The sequence below is a fragment of the Henckelia pumila genome, chromosome 3 (assembly GCF_033568475.1).
Source record: "Henckelia pumila isolate YLH828 chromosome 3, ASM3356847v2, whole genome shotgun sequence".
Taxonomy (NCBI): Eukaryota; Viridiplantae; Streptophyta; class Magnoliopsida; order Lamiales; family Gesneriaceae; genus Henckelia; species Henckelia pumila.
The window spans coordinates 170,365,407-170,375,431 of NC_133122.1; positions in this window are offsets into that span (position 1 = coordinate 170,365,407).

Sequence of the window (10,025 nt, forward strand, 5' to 3'; positions counted from 1 at the left end):
TCCTCTTATCAATTTCAATATTTATTACACATAAATTTCATAATATTTATGTACTGTTTTACACGCATGCAACGTTCATATGTTATAAATTATTGTGTTTTTATTTTACCCATAACCTCATATATATGGCATACAAAAATAAATAAGTGGTGGTAGAAAATTGAGAATGTCGAATAAACATACAATTTCGCTATTAAATTGTTTCTTCATAAAGACGTAGTCGAGAAACACACACATTTTGGGGTAATAAATAATATTATATATCACTAGTTACTATTATAAAAATTATTGTTGGTATACTCTCAACTCGTTTAAATATATACTAGCAACCGAGGCACATGCGTTGCATGTGTATAACGAAATATATGAACATTTGGTGTATGTTATGCATATAAATTTTATTGTAAAAAATATTTGTTTGAGTTGTGTATATTTTACAAATTTAAATATTTTATTTGTAGTGCAATAATCGAGTGTATTAAGCATCTAAGTTGTTGATCAAGTGTTAGTGTTTTTTGGAGCAAGTGATGTGAAAATATAAAAACGACAAAAAGACGTATGGTGGTTCGGATCAATGCGATCCTACATCCACTTGATCCAAGTAGATTAATTCACCATCACCGAGTAGAGTTGTACAAAGTAACTACATCATAATTCCAGACAATATAGAATTCTTTTCAGGAGTGATAGTTATACTCCAAGTATTAGGTCTTGATAATCGCAACCATTTCTTTGCATGTGTTTGCTAAGAAATTTTGATAGCCGCAACCATTTCTTTCCATTCTTCTTCTTGATTGGTAATTTGATCGACGTCAAGCAAGGTAGGATTATCGCTGATCTTCGGCCATAGAATGTATTCTTTGACGCTCGGTCAGTGCTAGCATTTGACGTCTTTCAACGTCGTAAGAGCTGGAGTTTGTCATGTCCTAAATAGCACCATAGACCAATAGTTATGTACATTTCTATGAAATTTTAATGATTATTTTTGCTCATTAATTTTCTCTATCTTTAATATATTTAACGAAGAATTTGTAAATATATTGAGATAAAAGCAAGAGCATAAAAACCACTATTAAAAAAAGCAATAGTATAAAATTATTTAGTTTTGAATTGTTTTTAATACTTTGTCAATATAAAAATCACAAATTAAAAATAGAGTCGAATAATATTAATTGAAAATTATTGAACTAAAAAATGTAAAATAACTGTTGTGACCTTTGGTGTTGATGTGCGATGTCATTTTGGACTGAAAACGTGTTATTGACATAATTGTCAGGTCTATCTTCTCCCGAACCCATAGCCTCCATTTTTGAAAAATTAAATATCTGGAAGAGAGTTATATTAATATTCCAGCAAAGCTAACATTAGGTCAAAGGTAACCTTACATTGGCAATTTAAAATATACTTAAAACATTTGAAGAAACTTTAAAATTAAGAAATAAAATATTGTAAAATTCATTTAGATATTTGAACAGCAGAAAATTTTAAATTTTTTAAAGAGAAATAGAATCGTAAAGTCAGAATATTACAAAATAAGGTGACGAAAAAAGACAACCCTTTTAAAAATTAATTAAAGATATTACAAAATATGGTGACCAAAAAAAAAAACCCTTTAAAAAATTAAGTTGATAAGTGCATTTTGTGCACTTAATTTGTATATGGTTTTACTTGACTTTTGGGATTTATTGATAGATATTGCGTGAATTGCTGTTGTTTTTGTATTTGTAGGAGGTAATGGACTTTGATGTGTTTAAGTGGAATTAAGCCTAAAAGATGGAAGTTTAAAGGAAGAATCAAGAGCTGAAAAAGAGAAGAAAAAGGCCAGGTTCGAGCTTAAGGCGCGCCCGCGCTTATTCAAGGCACGCCCGCGCTGTTTGTGAAGAAATTTGTGGAAAAGTCAAGATGACGGCGCGCCCGCGCTGACCCCTGGAGCGCCCGCGCCGCTTGAGGAATTTATGAAGAATTTTTTGCGAGAAAAAGGCGCGCCCGCCCTAACTGATGGAGCGCCCGCGCCGTCGTGTTTCCAGATTTTAAAAGTCCGAGTTTTTATGGAAACATTCGGGTTTTTCTTGGGCTTATCTTGGATGATTTTTAGGGCATATATAAGGAATGTTTCTGAGTTATAAGGGCTATCTATCAGCCGTCAATACACATAATAATCTTGAGAGCAATTTCGTGAGATTTTGGGATCGAGATTTGAAGATTGCTTGGAACGAAGACGAAGACTTTTCGACCGGACACGGAAGAAAGACTACGGCTTTGTTATTTTTATCTATTTATTTCTTTTGATTGTTGAATTATGTTTGAGACATTGAACATGATTTGGTTTATTATGAATTTGAGTATGAACTAAACTTTTCTAGTCTAGAGGTTGACGTAGTTTGGTTGAGACATATTCATGAATCTTTGATTTTAATAAATTGAATTTCTGTAGATTAATTGTGTTGCTAGAATTGAATGTCTTCTTAATTTACTGGTCATAAATTGAGTTATATTTATTTGGAATCCGGCACTCGGGAGAGGGAATTTGAATATGATCAATAGAAACTACACTGTTAATTGTTTATATAGATCGGGAGAGTATATAATTTTAATAGAACCTTTAAGGGACATTTTTTTACAAATATCACTGCATTTAGATTTTAATAGGGATATTGAAATTGAACTGTAGTTGATACACTCTATTTGTTGCTCGGGAGAGGGAAATAGAATAATCTAAGTGTCCTTGGTTATTAATTGAAAGAAATTCATGCAATAGATTTTTTTAGGAATGAATATTGTTGAGACCAATTGAAATCAAAACCTCTAGAATATTTTTCTTTTATTGATAAACTCTTAAGATTTGTGTGTGCGTGAGTTTGATAATTCTTTACTATTTATTTAATTTTCAGCAAATTTCCAAAGTTTAATTTTCTAAATAAAATTAAGACTATTTTAATTACAAGCATTGAATATTTTCATATTACTCTTCGTGGGATCGACACTTCCTTTATCACTATATTAAAACTTGACACTCGTACGCTTGCGAGTATTTTTCACAACAAGTTTTTGGCGCCGCTGCCGGGGAGTAATTTTTGATTTTGTTTAGTCTTGTTACCAATTAGTCTAAATTTTAATTTAGAGCTTTTATTTATTTTATTTTAAGTTACTAATTGAATTCTGTTGTTCTTGACTGCAGTTTATGCGAAGATCTCAAAGTGAGAATTATCTACTCTTTGATCCAGAGATTGAACGCACTGCACGGACTTTGAGAAAAGTGAGAAAAGAAGAACAACAAAACATGGCTGAAGAGAATGCACAAGAAGTTCCCTTGGTGCCAATCAGAGATCATTTTAGACCGACGATCCAGGCTCACTATTCTGGAATCGCTCGAGGGACGATAAATGCCAACAACTTCGAGTTGAAGCCGACATTAATTAACATGGTTCAGCAGAACCAGTTCAACGGAAGCGCCATAGCTGATCCTCACCTGCACCTGCGCACCTTTCTGGAAATTACTGATACGATAAAAATGAATGGTGTATCTGAGGATATTATACGCTTACGCTTGTTTTCGTTTTCTCTCAGGGATCAAGCTAGAAGTTGGCTGCAATCACTACCGCTGGGTAGTATTACTACATGGGAGGAATTGGCGGTTAAGTTTCTTGGAAAATATTTTCCACCAGCCAAATCCACCCAATTGAAGATAGAGATCAGTACTTTCAGGCAGATGGAATCTGAGCAACTGTATGAAGCCTGGGAAAGGTATAAAGATTTACTTAGACGTTGTCCTAACCACAATTTTCAGGATTATCAGCAGATCGAGTGGTTTTACAATGGTCTAAATACACAAACGAGGATGACAGTAGATTCTGCTGCTGGAGGTACAATCTTTGCAAAGGATCCAACTCAAGCATATGATATGTTGGAATAGATGACCATTAACAGTTTTCAATGACCGTCTGAGCGCATGGGAGTGAAGAAAGCAGTATATGCAGTAGATCCTCTCACATCAATCACTGCACATTTATCTACATTAACTACACAGGTTGCGGCGTTGAACAAGGTGAATGTAAAAGAACCTGCTGGTGTATCTGTCGCCATTGAGGAGTCTTATCCACTTGAGGAAGCTCAGCATATCAATCCCAGAGGCTATGGAAATTATCGAGGTAACCCTCCACCCAATACTTATCATCCTGGATTACGTAACCATTAAAATATTTCCTATGCCAATAACAAAAATGTGTTGAATCCCCCTCCGGGATTCAATACAAACCAAGGTGAAGGGAAAGCGTCTTTGGACGATGTTGTGTCTACATTTGTCACTGAATATAACAAGAGGATGTCAAGGACTGAAAATCGAATGGACAGCATGGAGACACATATGTGCAGTTTGGGGGCTATGATGAAATCCATGGAAACACAGATTGGGCAACTTGCTACTGCTTTGAAGGATCAGAATAGAGGGCAGTTTCCCAAAAATACTGAAGTGAACCCAAAGGAGCAATGCAAAGCGGTGGAGTTAAGAATTGTTAAGAAATTAGTAGCTGATGAAAAAAGAATTGAGCAGAACAAAGGCAAGGAAGTGGAGGAACAAGTGGTTGAGGAAGAGATTGTTGCAGAGACAAAGAAAGAATCAGACTCTAAACCGATGTACAAGCCACAACTGTTAGAGTAGATGCCCTGCAAGACAATTGTTGGTCAGGGATTTTATTGACTCAAGTGTAATAACAATCTTTATTTTAATATAATTAATCTTATATTTGGCAATTTCTTTATCTGTATACCCATGCAAGCTGCATAGATAAAGATCTTGAATATACTATAGTAAGATATGAGGTTGTACATGTGATGACAATCATGTCCATTTCCTATAGACATTTGACGCACAAGAGACGTCAGATCAATCAGTTTTTGTTCAAGGGAAGAGACATTTAACTCGTTATTCCTTTTGGGTGTTGTATTAGTTCTGCTGATGCCAAATTGCTGAGAATTGGCTGTCATATTCTGAATTAAGTTTCTCGCATCTTACGGTGTTTTGTCTACAAAAACTCCTCCACTGGCCGCATCCACCATGCTCATATCCTGAGGTAACAAACCCTCATAACAATATTGAATTAAAATATTTTCACTTATCTGATGTTGTGGACAGCTAGCACAAAGCTTCTTGAACTGCTCCCAATATTCATGAAGTGACTCTCCCATATGTTGCTTGATGCCGTAAATCTTTTTTCTGATGTTTGCTGCTCTAGAAGCTAAATAATACTTCTCTAGAAAAATAATCTTTATCTTTGTCCAAGTTGTGATGGATCCAGGAGGTAGGTATTATAGCCAATCCTTAGCAGCATTCTTTAGAGAAAAAAGAAAGTCTCTCAGTTGAATTTCTTCCTCCGTCACTCCATGGGGTTTCATACTTGTGCATACCACATGAAATTCCATCAGATGTTTATGGGGATCTTCACCTGTAAGGCCATTAAAAGAGGGTAACAAATGTATTAGTCCAGACTTCAATTTAAAAGTAGCATTAGCTTCTAAAGTAGAAAAAGTAATGCATAAGGGTTGTTGATTCAGATCATGGGTGTCAAGTTGTGTCAAGCTCAAATTTGCATTTGCAGCCATCTCTTCTCTAGGATTTTCAAATATAACTTCTTCTTCCTCTTCAACTCTCCTTTGAGCTTCCTTATTTCTTCTATGAAACATTATCTCTATCTCCGGATCGTAGGGAAATTATTCTTCTTTTGAAGATTCACCTGCAAGCATGAACAAATCAGAGAAGCACTAAGAGAAAGAATATAAATAAAACAAGAAACAAAAACACAAATAAACTAAACGCCTTCCCCGGAAGCGGCGCCAAAATTTGGTAGCGCTTAGTCGTTTCACGCCCAAATTAACCCAACTCAACTAAGAAAAATAAATGTATAGTAGCGAGAGTAGGGATCATTTCCACGAAAAAAAATGAAATTTATTGTGTTCTTAAAAATACTGAAAGTAAACAAAAGAGGGTTTTTGAATTTTAAATTAACTACTAATAATTAAAAGCAAATTAAAATAAATTTTTCTAACTAGCATGCAGGATTAAAATTATAACAAAACAATCAATTAAAACAAGTCTTGGTATCGGTCGAATACGCCCTTGAAGTTTATTCACTCGGTCATCGAGTCTCTAAAAATAATTAATTCACATTTGAATATTCATCATTAAAAATTTAATTTCTATCTCACCTTAATCTTAGTTAATTAGTTACAAGCGTTTTAAATAAACCTTTACCAATAAATCAACCAAGATACAAGGTAACATTCAAATAGTGAGATTGATAAAACTAAACAACACAAACAAAAGCGGTTGTATTTAACCTAGTCAATCGTTGTTCCTACAAATTAATAAATTCAAAATTATTAATCATAGTTGCTTCACAAATTAGAGGAATCAAACATTTATGGATTTGATATCTAATTTAGCTTTAGATTGTATGAAAATCATTAGGTGTTCAAGCTAATAATCAAACACAAAGGCATAACAATCAATTCCAAACAACCCTTGATACTCAAATAAAAATTAAACAATGAAAATCAAAATCTCATGAGATAAAATAAAACTTCAAGGATTTGTCTTTATCAACCAAGAATTAAGACTTAGCCACTAAAATTCATGAATTCTATCGAAAATTAATTAAAGAAAAATTCAATCTAAGAACAAGAGAGAAAAACTAGCCGCCAAGATGTGTTCTACCGTCTTCTGCTTTCCAAAAGATGTGTTTTTTGTCCTCTATTAGTGTTATATATTGTCCAATATCAAAGACTCCCAAAATTTTCAAATTCTGCGCAATATATATTTTTTTTCAAATCTGCGACATTCACGGACCTTGTACTAAGGTCCGTGTCTACCTTCGGGTGCACTCTGTCTCAACATTTTCAATGAAACACATGCATGGACCTTCCTCTAAAACATGCACAGGGTCCTATGCTGATTTTTCTTCCTAGCGCGCAGTTTTCTTGAAAAAAATCATATCTCGAGTTCTAGCCATCGGATCAGGCCAAAATTTGGACAGCAGCTTCAAAACATTGTAAAATTTATTTTGCATGGTGGAGATCAGATTTAGTTATATCTAGCATCAAAAATAATTTTTGACCATTGCTGCTTCGTAATTCATTCTTGCGGCTCTTCAATTGCTCCAAATTTTTCCTTTCCTTTATATCAAATCACAAACTAATTATTAGTGACTATAAAACCAATTTAATCGCTCAAAATGCACCTAATAATCACAATTTAGTCCAAATAAACATAGTAAAATATGGACATATCAGCTAGCTCGCCACGGATGCTCAGTCGTCCACTCCACTAGTAGGGACCACATCTTCATAACTAGCATCAAACTTACCTGCACACCATTTAAATCTAATGAGCCTAGAGGCTCAGTATGCTCTACCTAGTAAAAAATATTATATAATAAAATCTCATTCAAACACGTAATATTTAAAAATATCATGAGGTATATTATGCATGCATGATCGTAAAAACATTTGCATAATGTTGAATCCTAAACATGAACATGATCATAATCTTAATATTAATCTTAATCTTAATCATAATATGTAACTTAAATACGTAACATCAATATGTCATGTTATAATCGTAAAATCATCATCATTATGAGTCGTATCAGTGATGTGTGACCATAAACATATGCGATTGATCAATCTATAAAACCAACGTACGTGGCAGCGAGGTTCACCCAACCTTAACACGGGGATTCCCTTCGCCTCAATGCTGCCACTTCACCCAAACTTAACACAGGGATCCATAGGCTCCTGAACATAAGTGGAGAGGTCATTAGACCCGATATCCCGACTTCCAATCCCATGAGTTGACACAATCACATCAACTGCACTAAAATATTTTTTTTACATGATCTTAATCTTTACATAAAATACATGCATGAATCATGAACTTAAAAATATCATATTCCTTAAAATTTTGTCCGTAAATATATATTTAATTTATTTTCCATAAAAATCATACTTATATAAAAATATACATATATATATATTAATATATATTTACGGACTATTTTAATTGTCATAGACTCGTTCGAGTTGCAGCCCCCTTAACTAAAGCCCATTAACTTAGTCTGACCCATTAACTCTTAAACTGGCCCAATAATACTTATTTAGCCCAATAATACTTATATGGCCCAATAATACTTAGCCCAACTTAATACTTACCCCAACAAACTAATTTAATCAACTTAATCCCAATAACATTTTAAACACCCAAGCCAATTAACTCTTGATTCAACACTTAGACTTTTAATTAAAATACCCCAGTCGAAATAAAATAACCCGAACCCATATCCATATCACATGACTCAATTAACACTTGACTCAACCCGGACACCCCTTGCCCGAACCATCTAACCTAACCCATTTCCTTGCAACACTCGAGCAGCTCGCCTAAAGTCTTACGACCTCCCTGCTCTGGCCACCCCTGGCTGGAGACCCGTCGGTTGGGTATGATGGTTGGTTTTTATATGGTGAGAGAGCGTGACCTCCGATGCCTTTAGTGTCTGCTTTGAGAGCCTGTCAAGCTCTGGATTTTGGCGGGGAAGGTTACCTCATATATGCGATTGATACGTCAATTGGAAGTGTTGGTATAGTGGGTCTACCTATTGTTAATGAGTTCCCTGATGTTTTTCCTGAAAAGATTATGGGTTTACCTTCTATTTGGGAAGTTGAGTTTGGCATTGAGTTAATGGCAGGAACGTCACCTATCTCACGAGAATCGTATTGTATGGTTCCGTTGGAGATGCGCGAGTTGAAGAACCAGAATCAGTTGCAGGATCTCTTGGATAAGGGATAAATTCGTCCTAGTGTATTTCCATGGAGAGCTCGTGTTATTTTTGTGAAAAATAAGGATAGTTCCATGTGTTTGTGCATTCATTATCACTAGTTGAACCGCGTGACGATCAAGAATAAGTATCCTTTGCCTCGTATAGATGATTTATTTGATCAGTTTCAGGGTACTTTAGTATACTCCAAGATTGACTTGAGATCTGGATATCACCAGATGCGAGTTAGGGATCAGGATATTGCTAAGACTGCATTTCGTACGAGATATGGGCATTATGAGTTTCTAGTGATGTCATTCGGATTGACTAATGCACCGACTGTATTCATGGATCAGATGAATCGAGTATTCCGGGATTTTCTAGACAGATTTGTTGTGATGTTCATTGATGATATCTTGGTGTATTAACATAGTGTGGATGTACATACATGTCATCTGAGGCTTGTACTGCAAACTCTTTGGGAGAGACAATTGTACGCTAATTTGAGTAAATGTGAATTTTGAATTGATCACGTGGTGTTTCTTGGCCATGTTATATCCAGTCAGGGAGTTGCAGTTGATCCGAGCAAGATTGAGGTTGTGTAGAACAGGTCGCGTCCGATTACAGTAGCCGAGATTCGTAGTTTTTTAGGTCTGGAAGGATATTATCATTGCTTCATCGTGAAGTTCTCATAGTTAGCTTGACCTATGATGCAACTTACTCGCAAGGGTATACCTTTTGAATGGACTTTAGAGTGTGAAGAGAATTTTTGTGAACTTCCCAGACGGTTTACTTCTGTGCCTATGTTGGCATTACCGTATGGTTCTGGAGGGTATATTGTATATACATATGCTTCTTTGCAAGGTCTGGGTTGTGTTTTGACTCAAAATGAGCATGTGATTGCCTATGCATCTCGTCAGTTGAAGACTCATGAGGCGAATTATCCAGTGCGTGATCTGGAGTTAGCAGCTATTATCTTTGCACTGAATATTTGGCGACATTATCTGTATGGCGAGAAATTTGAAATCTTCACGGACCACAGGAGCCTAAAGTATTTGTTCACTCAGGCAGAGTTGAACATGAGACAGCGACGCTGGATGTATTTAATGAAGGATTATGTTTGAAAAATCAAATATCACCCAGATGCTGCTAATTTGAATGCTGATGCTTCGAGTCGTAAGGTGCAAGTGTTTGCATTTCATACTTTTCAGATCTTCAGCG